This window comes from Trachypithecus francoisi, unplaced genomic scaffold (genome assembly GCF_009764315.1).
Source record: "Trachypithecus francoisi isolate TF-2019V2 unplaced genomic scaffold, Tfra_2.0 Lachesis_group2, whole genome shotgun sequence".
NCBI classification, from domain to species: Eukaryota; Metazoa; Chordata; class Mammalia; order Primates; family Cercopithecidae; genus Trachypithecus; species Trachypithecus francoisi.
Window position 1 is genome coordinate 113,119,521 of NW_022681465.1, and position 14,397 is coordinate 113,133,917.

General features: G+C 43.3%; 1 protein-coding gene and 1 non-coding gene across 3 annotated transcripts in view; both read left to right on the forward strand.

Moving 5' to 3' along the window:
- The window catches only part of SERINC5 (serine incorporator 5), a 120,133-nt gene that overhangs the window by 11,270 nt on the left and 94,466 nt on the right, over positions 1 to 14,397 (forward strand). The window lies entirely within an intron of this gene.
- LOC117066279 lies at positions 5,509 to 5,612 on the forward strand. Its single transcript, XR_004430257.1, has one exon. It is a non-coding gene; the product is annotated as a small nucleolar RNA U13 (small nucleolar RNA).

A 14,397-nucleotide genomic window follows, 5' to 3' on the forward strand; every position in this document is an offset into this window, starting at 1 on the left:
GAGGTCCTCCTTCCTGAATGGGCTCTAGGGTTCCATGCAATCCTGCAGTTGCCCACACAGTTGTGTTGTTTATGTCCTGAAACTTTTCCAAGAAGAAAGTCCCCATCATTTCTCAGCTCCTCAAGGAAATCTGACTTCAGGAAAAAACAGCTGTAGTATGAGAAGGAAAGCCCAACCTTGGAACCTTGAGAAACATCTCCAATTTAAAAGGCAGACATTCCCTGTAGCCAACAGGGAAAGAAAGGAAATTAAGTGAAGGTAGAGCCTGCCTGGAGGGTGGGGACAGGTGTGGAGCTACTGGCCTGGTCAGAAGAAGTCAAGTGAGAGAGGAAGGTCAAAGATCAGTGCCTGTGGATTTTTAAGAGTGCTGGCTTATCCGGAGGCTGAGGTAGGAGGATTGCTTGAGTCCAGGAGGTTGAGACTGGGTGAGTTTTGATCTACTACATTTCAGCCTGGGTGGCAGAACGAGACTATGTTTCTTTTTTTGTTTGTTTTTGTTTTTTTGAGACAGAGTCTTGCTCTGTCACCCAGGCTGGAGTGCAGTGGCGCGATCTTGGCTCACTGCAACCTCTGCCTTCCGAGTTTAAGTGATTCTCCTGCCTCAGCCTCCCAAAAAGCTGGGATTACAGGTACATGCCACCAGGCCCAGCTAATTTTTGTATTTTCTAGTAGAGATGAGGTTTCTCCATGTTGGTCAGGCTGATCTCAAACTCCTGACCTCGTGATCAACCCACCTCAGCCTCCCAAAGTGCTGAGATTACAGGCGTGAGCTACTGTTCCCCGCCAAGACCATGTTTCAAAAAAAAAAAGTAAGGCTGGGTGTGATGGCTCATGCCTGCAATCCCAGCACTTTGGGGGGCCGAGGCAGCAGATCACTTGAGGTCAGGAGTTTGAGATCAGCCTGGCCAACATGGTGAAACCCCGTCTCTACTAAAAATACAAAAATTAGCTGGGCCAGGTGGCAGGCATCTGTAATCCCAGCTACTCGGGAGGCTGAGGCAGGAGAATCGCTTGAACTTGAGAGGCAGATGTTGCAGTGAGCCAAGATCACGCCATTGCACTCCAGCCTGGGTGACAGAACAAGACTCCATCTAAAAAAAAAAAAAAAAAAGTGCTTGGGGGTTTTGGCAGTCTCAGTTCCAGGCAGCAAAAGGTAGAGAAATGCTGGGGAGCTGAGGGACTGAAGCCAGGGGGGGGAGGTTATTATCTTTTAAGATAAAAGGAGGTGCAGATTAAGAGCCTAAAGAGGTCTGGGCTGACCCTTAAAGGATGGTAGTAGGAAATAGCTTCCTGCCCCCAAATTGCAGGATGCTGAAGTTTATTCTTTAAGTTCTGCCAACATCGAGTCCAAGGGTAGCCCTCCATCCCCTTTTTTCTTCAAAGAAATCCCCCACTTTCTGTGCTCTCCCCCACCTTCTTTTACTATCAAAGTTTGTGGAATCTCGTCAACTGGGATTCAATTCTTTGAACAATTCTGGAGAAGCAAGTCTAGTTCTGGTGAGATCCAGGTTTTGCTGCTTGCTTGATTAATTAATTAATTAATTTTAGTAGAGACAAGCTCTCACTATGTTGCCCAGGCTGGTCCCAAACTCCTGGGTTCAAGCAATCCTCCTGCCTTGGCCTCTCAAAGTGTTAGAATTACAGGCGTGAGCCACCATGCCCAGCCTTGCTTGATTTTTGAGGCAGGTCATGGAACCACAGAAACTCTTGGAAGATACCTTAAAAGGCATCTGTTTTTAATGACCCATCTGAAGCTCAGATGTCCATTTTAATACCCCTCTTCAGTGTGCTTCTATGTTTGAATCACTCCAGTTTTGGGGAGCTCACTACTGTTCCTAGTTCTTAATTTTTCTTGTTAAGTAGGGGAAATTCCTGTCTTGTCTCCCTAATGTTGTTAAAGAGATAAAATCCCCTTTAACAATATTAGTGATTGTTGAAGGAATACAAATCAGATGTTATACATAAGAGTCTTTTTTTTATCTGTAAAGTGGTGATGCAGTGTGTCAGCGTTCAGTGTAGGAAGCCAAGATTGCTCTAGGTATTTTTAAAAAAGGGTTTACTACAGGGAATTAGGTATGTTTAAAAACTAATTGTAGAACTAAAGGAGCAAGAATGAAGGGGCCACCCACTTTTGAACTTAAGAATGTTGCCTAAAGACCGGGGTTCTGTCTAGGTCCTGCTGCTCAGCACACAAAAAGCCAATGACTGAGATGGACAAGGATTGCCAAGGAAGAAGGCTTTAATCGGGTGCTGCAGCCAGGGAGATAGGAGCTTGGTGTCAAATCCATCTCCCTGACTTGCTAAAACTAGAGGTTTGTGTAGCAGGGAAGAAATGTAACAATGTGTAACATTTTGAGATGCAGTCTTGCTCTGTCACTCAGGCTGGAGTGCAGTGGCCCGATCTTGTCTTACTGCAACCTGTCTTACTGCAACCGCTGTCTCCCGAGTTGAAGCAATTCTCATGTCTCAGCCTCTGAAGTAGCTGGGATTACAGGCATGTGCCACCACGCCCAGTTACTTTTTGAATTTTATATATTTTTTTGAGATGGAATGTCACTCTGTTGCCCAGGTTGGAGTGCAGTGGTGAGATCTCAGCTCATTGCAACCTCTGTCTCCTGGGTTCAGACTCCTGGGTTCAGTCCTGCCTCAGACTCCCGAGTAGCTGGAACTACAGGTGCATGCCACCACACCTGGCCAATTTTTGTATTTTTAGTAGAGACAAGCTTTCATCATATTGGCCAGGCTGGTCTGAAACTCTAGACCTCATGATCTGCCCACCTCGGCCTCCCAAAGTGCTGGGATTATAGGCATGAGCTACTGCGCCCGGCCTAATTTTTGTACTTTTAGTAAAGATGGGGTTTCTCCATGCTGACTAGGCTGGTCTCGAACTCCTGACCTCAACTGATCCGCCCACCTTGGCCTCCCAAAGTGCTAGGATTACAGGTGTGAGCTACCATGCCTGGCCTATTTTTCTAAAAGGGTCTTTTTTTAAGTATTTGGTAGATACTAATATAGCCATACCACCCTTTTGGCTTTTGACTAATCTGTCTTCATACTTAAAAGTATGCTTTTTATAAATGTGATAGAAATGGGTCTTTCTTCCTTTTTAATCCAATCTGACAATCTTTGTCTTTTTGTGTTGTTTCATTTTTTTGTTTTGTTTTGTTTTGTTTTGAGATGGGATCTTGTTCCATTGCCCAGGCTGGAGTGCAGTGATACCATCACAGCTCACTGTACCTTCAATGCCCTGGGCTCAAGTAATCCTCTTACCTCAGCTTCCCACGTAGCTAGGACTACAGATATGTACCACCTGGCATGGAATTTTTTTTTTTTTTTTAATTCTTTTTTTGCAGAGACACAGTCTTACTATGTTGTCCAGGCTGGTCTCAAACTCCTGGGCTCCAAGTGATCCTCCTGCCTTGGCCTCCCAAAGTGCTGGAATTACATGTGTGAGCCATTGTACCCAGCCAATCTTTGTCTTTTAATTGGATGCTTCGATCATTTATATTTAATGTAATTACTCATATGTTTGAGTTTAAGGCTATAAATTGTTGATCAGTTCCCATTTCATTTCCCCTTTTTTTCTATTACTATTATTATTATTATTATTTTTGAGATGGAGTCTCGCTCTGTCACCCAGGCTGGAGTGCAGTGGCGTGATCTCGGCTCAACTGCAGCCTCAAACTCCTGGGCTCAGTTGATCCTCCTGCCTCAGCCTCCTAGGTAACTGAAACCTGCCTCATTTCCTCTTCTGTTCTTTGTTATTACCTTTTTTTAAGGAGAGGGCTAATTGAAGATTTTTCATTGTCTTTATGTGTCTTTTTATTTCTTTTTAGTAGTATTATTATTTTTCGAGACGGAGTCTTGCTCTGTCACCAGGTTGGAGTACAGTGGCGTGATTTTCGCTCACTGCAACTTCCGACTCCTGGGTTCAAGCAGTTCTCCTGCCTCAGCCTCCAGAGTAGCTGGGATTACAGGTGCGTGCCACCATGCCTGGCTAATTTTTGTATTTTTAGTAGAGATGGGGTTTCATTGTGTTGGCCAGGATGATCTCAATCTCCTGACGTCATGATCCACCCCACCTTGGCCTCCCAAAGTGCTGGGATTACAGGTGTGAGCCACTGCACCCAGCCTTGCCTTTTTATTTCTTAAGTTGTTCTAAGGATTACAGTATGTAGCACCTTGAAAAGGGGAGAAGCATCAAAACTTTTATCATTAGTGATGGAAACCAATCACTAGGTAGGCAGATCAATTTACTAGATACTGATTTAATCTTGAAATGATGAATTAAGTAACATGACATGAAAACTAATTTAAAAGCAATGTTTTATGCTTTACAGAAATACATGGCTGAGCACAGTGGCTCATGCCTATAATCCCAGCACTTTTTGGTTTTATGATTTAATTATCTTATTATCTTAATTATATGATTTAATTAATCATATAAACATTTATTTTCCTTTTGGGCATTTAGTGTAATTTTTTAAAATGATTGTAAATACTCTACACTAGAGCCCTGGAAATAGTTCTGCTACAATACAACATGACATATGCATTCTAAAAATTACCACATTAAGCAGAACTACACAATGAAACCACATATCTCATAGGGAAAATTTGGTTAAGGGCACAATATTCTAAAACTTTGTCAGTGACACATTTGAAAAAACGAACTGAATGAAAATGATACTATAGTTTTATAAATGTTAAATGATTAAGAAATACATAACTACTATGGTAAATTTGGCATTTTATTTGAAAAAGTCTTGAAATTACCTTGTGGAAATGGGTTTGGAGAGTTAGGCTTTTGAGCAGTTGAGAAGCAGCAGGAGGAGGGTTATCTGGAATTGGATGGAAAGTTATAACATCAAATGTGTTTGGTGTGACTCAGTACACTTGTTGAGCTGAGCTGTGTGTATTTTGTATATTACCAAGGAGCTCAATTCAGCTTGGTGCAGTTTTCTACCTGGTGTTTCTCAACAGACAGAAATGCACATCCTATTATGCTCAATTGTTCCTAACATATCCATCCTGTTGGAGCAATTTTGTGTTTTCAAAGTAAGTATAGAATAAATAGCTCAGAAACCTTGGACTTGCAGAGCTTCAGGAAGGCTGACCAAGCCTTGCTCCTGTTAGCTGTCTGAGGGAGGGAGCTGGCCCCACTGACTTCCTTTGGACCACCTCCCAGAAAATCGGCACTGGAAGGGTCTTCTGCTCTTCTGACCCAGTTGTGCTTGATTTCTTTTACCATAATAAACAACTCCAGAGGCGGGAACTTCCTATCTTTGGAGGCAGCTCTACTTCGCCCTTAGGGAGCTCTGTTTAATTCCTCTTCCTGCTGGCCTCTCAAGGCTGCAGTGACTTGCCTATATCCTGGGGAGGGATACAGCTATTTTTGTATAATAAAGTTAAAAGAGGCAGAGTGGAAGGTGGGCATGGTCTGTGGCTCCTGGCTCATAGGGTACCACAATTGGGTTGATGTTTCTGTTTCTGATTGTAAGAATGCAATTTCTTTTGTAGTTCATAAGCATGATGACTGGGTTTTCATGCTTGTCTGTGAGATGTGCCTCCCTTCAATCTTGTCATGTTGTTGGTACATTACCCATCTGACATGGAAAAAAGAGGATCCCCAGTATTCACCCAAACCATAAACTGAAAATTGGGACATGCTGACAGAGGGGAATTGTGCCTCTGGGTATGACAAATTTAACTAAGAAACCAAAATATCAGACCTTTTAGCACACTCCAATAGTTTTTAAGGATAATGGTCGGGGAGTTTGAAATTAGAACCATTGTGGGAAATCTTTGGTTGGCAGCCAGCCAGAGAAAGTCTCACAGCTGCTGCTGAGGTTTCTGATGGGCGTAATGCCCGTTGCTCCAGGTCCTGCGTTGCCATTCTCAGATGGCTTATGGGCTGTCCATGGGGTTATGAGAATCTGGGAGGTCACAGTCTAATTCTGGAGCTAGAAGGATCCTCAAGGCAGTGGCATTTCCACCTAACAAGTTATTTCCAGGAAACAGGTCCCGGAGCACAGGGTATCTTCCAAGGCCACACAGCTAATCAGCTCACAGCAGGTACTGCCCCTGTGCTGTCCTAGCGTTTCTGTTTCCCAGTGCCCAGTACACACTTGGCCTGTGGTAAATGATGAGAGCCTGAATGAGTGGATATTGGGCTTTTTCCCAAAGATAATCTGCTGTCTTTGCAGAGCAGTTCAACAAAGAGTTCATAGCTATGGATTTTAAACACAGTCTTATGATTTGATTATTTGAATCTCAGATTGGGTTTTTTTTGTTCTTTGAGAAGGAGTTTTGCTCTGTCGCCCAGGCTGGAGTGTAGTGGCAGCATCTCAGTTCACTGCAACCTCTACCCCTCTGCCTCCAGGGTTCAAGCTATCCTCCTGCCTCAGCCTCCCAAGTAGTGGGATTACAGGCGCCTGCCACCATGCCCAGCATATTTTTGTATTTTTAGTAGAGATGGGGTTTTGCCATGTTGGTCAGGCTGGTCTTGAACTCCTGATCTCAGGCAATCCACCTGCCTCAGCCTCCCAAATGCTGAGATTACAGGCGTGAGCCACTATGCCTGGTTTCGGGTTGGGTTTTTATGCTGTTTTTTGTTGTAATAAAATCAGTTTAAACTTTTTGTTCCCTTCCTTCTCTTAAACCCCAAGCAGTTATTTTCCAGAAAGTTCTGCACTAAGCATGGATGATAGAGTTTAACAGAAAGCAGGTTTTAAGATTGTACTATCTCACCATTAGTGTAGTTGGTGGAAGTTGCAGGTTGCTGAGTCAGGGGCATGAGGCCATTTAAATGAGGCACTTTATGCAAATCATTTTGCCTAGCAGCGGCTTCTGGCTGGAGGCTTTGAAAAGCTTGAAGCTGTAAATTATTTCCTTATGATAGAGGGCGGGTAGGAATGAGGGTTGCCACGGATTGCAATTTTTCTTTTTTCCTTTTTTTTTTTTTTGAGACAGAGTCTCGCTCTGTCGCCAGGCGAGTGCAGTGGTGCCACCTCTGCTCACTGCAATCTCCGCCTCTCGGGTTCAAGCGATTCTCCTGCCTCAGCCACCCAAGAAGCTAGGACTACAGGCGCCCGCCACCATGCCTAGCTAATGTTTTGTATTTTTAGTAGTACGGGGTTTCACCATGTTGGCCTGGATGATCTCGACCTCTTGACCTCATGATTCGCCTGCCTTGGCCTCCCCAAAGTGCTGGAATGACAGATGTGAGCCACTGTGCCTGGCCGATTGCATATTTTTTGGAAGCAAGAGGTCCAGCAGGGCTGACTCTCTTCTTTTTTTTTTTTCTTTTCTTTCTGGAAGAGGGGTGTGGCAGATAGCTGGACCCAGTGCTTGAGAGGAACACAAATGCTTATTTCATTTGCCCTTCATTATGGATTGCTTGAGGGTATTCTCTGATTATTAGAGAGAACTGGCAACTGGTGAGGAGGTGGCTCTTGCTTGTAATCCCAATACTTTGGGAGGCCGAGGTGGATGAATTGCTTGAGCCCAAGAATTCGAGACCTTCCTGGGCAACATAGTGAAATATCATCTCTACAAAAAAATACAAACATTAGCTGGGCGTGGTGGCGTGCACTTGTAGTGCCAGCTGCTCTGGAGGCTGAGGTGGGAGGATCACCTGAGGCTGGAAAGTTGAAGCTGCAGTGAGCCATGATGGTACCACTGCAACCCAGCCTGAGTGACATGACAAAAAGACATGAACAAAAAAAAAAAAGAGAGAGAGAAAGCCCTCCACTTCTCTTCTTAGTGTTTCATTCTCCTTTTTCATGTTTGTAAAACAATTAGGGAGTCCTGTGCATAGCTGATATTTAAGTTACCCCCAGATGCCGATAGCACCCACCAGTCTTTGTGAAAACACTACCCCTGCACCTGGCCCTTGGGGCACGCAGTGATACTGCCCAGAAAAGAAACACCAGGACCAGGGACAGTGGCACACACCTTTAATCCCAGCACTTTGGGAGGCCGAGGCGGGTGAATCACCTGAGGTCAGGAATTCCAGACCGGCCTGGCCAACAGGGTGAAACCCCATCTCTACAAAAATACAAAAAAGCCCGTCATGATGGCGAGAGGCCGAAGCAGGAGAATCGCTTGAATCCGGGAGGCGGAGGTTGCAGCGAACTGACAATGCGCCATTGCACTCCAGCCTGGGCAACAGAGCAAGACCTCGTCTCAAAAAAAAAAAGAAAGAAAGAAAAGAAAAGAAAAACACTGGACCACGTGCGGTGGCTCATGCCTGTAATCCCAGCACTTTGAGAGGCTGAGGCGGGTGGATCACCTGAGGTCAGGAGTTTGAGACCGACCTGGGCAACATGGTGAAACCCCTGCCTCTACTGAAAATACAAAAGTTAGCCGGGCGTGGTGGCGTGCACCTGTAATCCCAGCTACTCGGGAGACTGACACAGGAGAATCGCTTGAACTCGGGAGGTGGCGGTTGCAGTGAGCCAAGATGCCACTGCACTCCAGCCTGGACGACACAGCGAGAATCAGTTTCAAGGAAAAAAAAGATGTAGTACTTAAGCTACGCGAAGTATTTGATGGGAGGAAAAGGACAAACCTGCTTTCTACTGAGAATTAATTTAAACATATTTTTGATGTGGATTTTTTAGGCTTTTCTTTTCAGATAGTTCGGAGGCGGTGTAGCAGAGAAGTTAAGAGCCAGTTCTAAGTGATGGGAAACCTGAGTTCCAATATGTTCTCAGCCATTTACTGGTGGTGTGGCCTTGATCAGTTACTTCATCTGTCTGTTGTTTAATTCGTACATCTGTAAAATGGGGTAATCCCTAGGATCTCCTTTATAGGATTTTGCACTTGGAACAGTGACTGGCCCACAGTTTGAGTTCATAAATGTTAGATGTTGTAGTTACTGGGGAGTAACAGTGACTGGGGAGAACAGTCACTCTTCCTTGGGATACTGATATCCAAATTGTAAGTTGTCAGTAAGCTTTCTTTGAAGTTTGCTCCACACCCTTTCCATTAAAATAAGTAATGTGTAGATCCAATATTTAACCATGATAAAATGAGTTAAAAAGGAGTCCATTAAAAGTATTGAGAAAAGATGGGTGACCTTTTAAAATAATCTAAAATGGCCAAGGTTTTTCTAGACACAAGATCCATAAACCAAATTAAAGAAAGAAAGAAAAATGACACACAGTGATTCGTAGAAGAGAGATCCACTTGCCTTAATTTGCACAGTGTTCTTATAAATCAACAGAAAGGACACATAACAGAAAAATTTAAAAGGTTACGGATCATTTAGGAAAAAATGCAAATGCCAACAAACGTGAGAAAATGCTCAGTCTTACTTATAATTTAAGAACTACAATTCAGCCAGGCACGGTGGCTCATGCCTGTAATCCCAGCTAATCAGGAGGCTGAGGCACGAGAATTGCTTGAACCCAAGAGGCAGAGGTTGTAGTGAGCCAAGATCATGCCACTGCACTCCAGCCTGGGCCACAGAGCAAGACACTGTCTTAAAAACAAAACAACACAAAAATTACAATTAAAAATGAGAGAGTTTTCATTGGCAAAGTTGAAAAGAAAGGTGAAAGAAAAACCTACTCTTCTGGATTTGTGTTCGTTCACTTATGGAGAATTTATTTCGTCATAATCTCTTTGAATCATATGTTCTTGGGTCTAGCAATTCTTCTATTGTATCAGAAGTAAACTTGGACCATCTTAAACACTGATAATGAAGACTAATTTAAAATAAAAAGTTACTAGCCTTTCATACAATGAAATATCATGTTGCCATTAAAAAGAATGAAATTAACAATGGAATATTATACAGCCTTAATAAAGAAGGAAAACTTGTCACATACTACAACGTGGGTGCACCTCAAGGACATTATGCTAAGTGAAATAAAAGTATATAATAAAAGTCACAAAAGGACATATACTATATGATTCCACTCATATGAAGTGTCTAAAGTAGTCAAAATCATAGAAAGTAAAAAGGTGGTTCCCTAGGGCCCAGCGGAGGTGGGAGGGAGAACTAGTGTTTAGTGGGTATAGCGTTTCACTGCTGCATAATGAAAAAGTTATAGAAATCTGTTGCACAACAATATGAATATACTTAACATTACTGAACTGTACACTTAAAAATGGTTAGGATGATATGTTTAATGTTATGTGTGTTTCACCGTAGTAAAAAAAGAGTAAGTTAAATCTGTATGTACAGAGAGGAACAGGTAGCCCAGCTAACAGTGTTAGTTAGGTAGGGGTTATAAAAAGAGGAGGTTAAAGAACACTATGTCTATGATGAACCCAATTATGGTTTCCAATTTAAAAGGCACATACGTTTCCATGTATGTAGATACATATATACACAAGAATTCTGAGAGTTTTTTTTATTTTTTTTATTTTTATTTTTATTTTTATTTTTATTTATTTATTTTTTTTTTGAGGCGGAGTCTCGCTCTGTCGCCCGGACTGGAGTGCAGTGGCCGGATCTCAGCTCACTGCAAGCTCCGCCTCCCGGGTTTATGCCATTCTCCTGCCTCAGCCTCCCGAGTAGCTGGGACTACAGGCGCCCGCCGCCTCGCCCGGCTAGTTTTTGTATTTTTAGTAGAGACGGGGTTTCACCGTGTTCGCCAGGATGGTCTCGATCTCCTGACCTCGTGATCCGCCCGTCTCAGCCTCCCAAAGTGCTGGGATTACAGGCTTGAGCCACCGCGCCCGGCCGAATTCTGAGAGTTTTAAAGATACCCTAGAAACTACCACCAGTGGTTATGGCAATAGAGTAATAATAGGAGGTTGGAGGGTAGGGGATAATGTTGGGGGCATTTGTTTTTCGTTCAACAATTTTAAAGCTTATTTTAGCAAACCTAAATGTGCGAAATTCATCATGCTTTATAATTGTATTTGCTAGCATTGTTTTCATTGTGATATCATCTCTGCCGTTTGTGGTGGTAGTGTGTGATGTGTTTAGAAGTAGGTTTGGAGATAACAGAGTTTAACCCATTTTTGCTTTAGAAAGGAAACATCAATTTGGTTGCACAACTGGTATGAATATGTGGTGTAATTTATTTTTATCAACATTGTTCACAATTTACATATGTAAATATAGATTTTTCTTAAGTGTAGTGAGATAAATGGAACTGGGAAAAAAAGGGTATGCCAATCCTAACAAAAATGGTGCTAAGATTAAACTGTCAGATCAGTCTTTGTCAAGTGCTCCAGCTGGCTGTGGATTATTAGGAAGTATTATTCAAAGGGCTTCTTTGGTACAAGACAGGAAAATTGCTGGAGAAATGACTGCTCTGGTGCTAAGATTCAGCCATTTCAAATGGGCAATCTCTTAAGCATAAAAGTTGGAGCCAGGCACAGTGACTCACGCCTGTAATTCCAGCACTTTGGGAGGCTGAGGCAGATGGATCCCAAGGTCAGGAGTTTGAGACTAGCCTGGCCAATATGGTGAAACCCTGTCTCTAATATAAATACAAAAATTAGCTGGGCGTGGTGGTGGGCACCTGTAGTCCCAGCTACTTGAGAGGCTGAGACAGAAGCATCCTTGAACCAGGGAGGCAGAGGTTGCAGTGAGCCGAGATCATGCCACTGCACGCCAGCCTGGGTGACAGAGTGAGACTCGGTCTCAAAAAAAAAAAAAAAAAGTAAAAGTTGAAAGATCTATAAAATACTTTCTGTAAACTTTACAAAGCATTTTATAGCAGACTAATAAGAAACACATGAAGCAATTTCAGCTCCTAAAGGCCTGGGAATTTGCCTTTGGGAATACTTTATTGCTATTTAAATTAACAAGCGTTCCAAAAAAAAAGTCCTAGTTTTATTTTTATTCTTAAAGTGACATTGAGAGATATCCACACTTTTACTTCTCCATTGAGCAGAGATGTCCAACCAAGTGATTTTAGAATCATTATTTGAGTTTTTTTTTAAACTTATACTAAAATGGCTATTAGGTTATTTTTAACTAAAGAAATTATTATTATTATATTATTATTATTTGAGATGGAGTTTTGCTTTTGTTGCCCAGGCTGGAGTACGATGGTGTGATCTTGGCTCACCACAACCTTCGCCTCCTGGGTTCACGTGATTCTCCTGCCTCAGCCTCCCGAGTAGCTGGGATTACAGGCATACGCCACCATGCCCCCTACTAATTTTTCGTATTTTTAGTAGAGATAGGGTTTCTCCATGTCGGTCAGGCTGATCTCGAACTCCCGACCTCAGATGATCCACCAGCCTTGGTCTCCCAAAGTGCTGGGATTGCAGGCTTGAGCCACTGTGCCCAGCCTTAAAGAAATTATTGATAAAGTAAAAAGTAGTTTCACATAGCATACAGCCCAGTCATTTAAAGTATGCAATTCAGTGGTTTTATAGTATATGTACAGAGTTGTGGAACCATCATGACAACTTAGTTTTTGTCACCTCTATGCTTATTAGCAGTCACTCCCAATTCCCTCCCAAACTCCCTCAGAGTCCTGGCAATTGTTAATCTACTCACTGTCTCTATGGACTTTCATAGACATTTCCTATTTTTTTTTTTTGAGGCGGGGTCTCGCTCTGTTGCCCGGACTGGAGTGCAGTGGCCAGATCTCAGCTCACTGCAAGCTCCGCCTCCCAGGTTTACGCCATTCTCCTGCCTCAGCCTCCCGAGTAGCTGGGACTACAGGCGCCGCCACCTCGCCCGGCTAGTTTTTTGTATTTTTAGTAGAGACGGGGTTTCACCGTGTTAGCCAGGATGGTCTCGATCTCCTGACCTCGTGATCCGCCCGTCTCGGCCTCCCAAAGTGCTGGGATTACAGGCTTGAGCCACCGCGCCCGGCCGACATTTCCTCTTAATGAAACCATATAATGTATAGTCTTTAGGACTACTTGTTTAACTTAGTATGTTCTCAAGGTTCATCCATGTTGTAGCATATGTCAGTACTTGTTTTTTTTTTTTTTTTGAGACGGAGTCTCACTCTGTCGCCAGGCTGGAGTGCAGTGGTGCAATCTTGGCTCACCACAACCTCCACCTCTCGGGTTCAAGCGATTCCCCTGCCTCAGCCTCCTGAGTAGCTGAGACTACAGGCGTGTGCCATCATGCCCAGCCAATTTTCATAGTTTTAGTAGTGATGCGGCTTCACTATATTGGCCAGGCTGGTCTCAAACTCCTGACCTCGTGATCGGCCCACCTTGACCTCCCAAAGTGCTGGGATTACAGCTGTGAGCCACTGTGCCCCGCCAGGTACTTCATTCTTTTTAATTCATTCCTTTTACCACACTTTACTTAAACCCATTTCTCAGCCGTTTGTTTCCACTTTTTTTTTTTTTTTTTTTTTTTTTTTTTGAGCTAGAGTCTTGCTCTGTTGCTCAGGCTGGAGTGCAGGGGTGCGATCTTGGCTCACTGCAAGCTCCGCCTCCTGGGTTGACGCCATTCTCCTGCCTCAGCCTCCCGAGTAGCTGGGACTACAGGTGCCCGCCACCACGCCTGGCCAATTTTTTTTTTTTTTTTTTTTTTTGTATTTTTAGTAGAGATGGGGTTTTATGGTATTAGCCAGGATGGTCTTGATCTCCTGACCTCGTGATCTGCCCGCCTCAGCCTCCCAAAGTGCTGGGATTACAGGCATGAGCCACCTTGCCTGGCTGTTTTTGTTTTTGTTTTTGTTTTTATTTAAAGACAGAGTCTTAGTCTGTTTCTCAGGCTGGAGTGTGGTGGCACAGTCATGGCTCACTATAGCCCTGAACTCTGAGGCTGAAGTGATCCTCCTGTCTCAGCCTCTCATGTAGCTGGGACCACAGGTGCGTGCCATAACACTTGGCTCACTTTTTGATATTTTATAGAGATGGGATCTCACTATGTTGCCCAGGCTGGTCTCCAACTCTTGGGCTCAGGTAATCCTTCCATCTTGGCCTCCCAAAGTGCTGGGATTACTGGCATGAGCAACAGCACCTCGCCATTCTTAATGAGTTAATTTTTGTCTGTGGTATAGGGAAAGGGTCCAACTTCATTGTTTTGCATTTGAATATCCAGTTCCACCAACATTTGTTGAAAAGACTGTTCTTTCCCAGTTGAATTATCTTGGCAGAATTAGTTGACTGTCAGTGTTAAGGTTTATTTCTGGGCTTTCAATTCTATTGATTTTTTTTTTTTTTTTAATTTGACTGTATGTTGGAAGAATTATTCATCTGGAATTTAGACCTACTGGGGCTGGTGGTCATGATGCTGGAGGTTGTGTTTTGGGAACTGGTGACCAGTCATTCTTAGATGGTTGACTCATCTTTTTTGTGACCATGAGATTTAAATATTTACAGAGATTTAATTGTAAGTAACAAAGGCCTGCAGTAGATGCTGTTACAGGCATGAGAAATGATTTTGTTTATACAGATCACAAACTATAAATACAGTGGCAGTGGTCACTGGAGCCATCCATATATCACGGT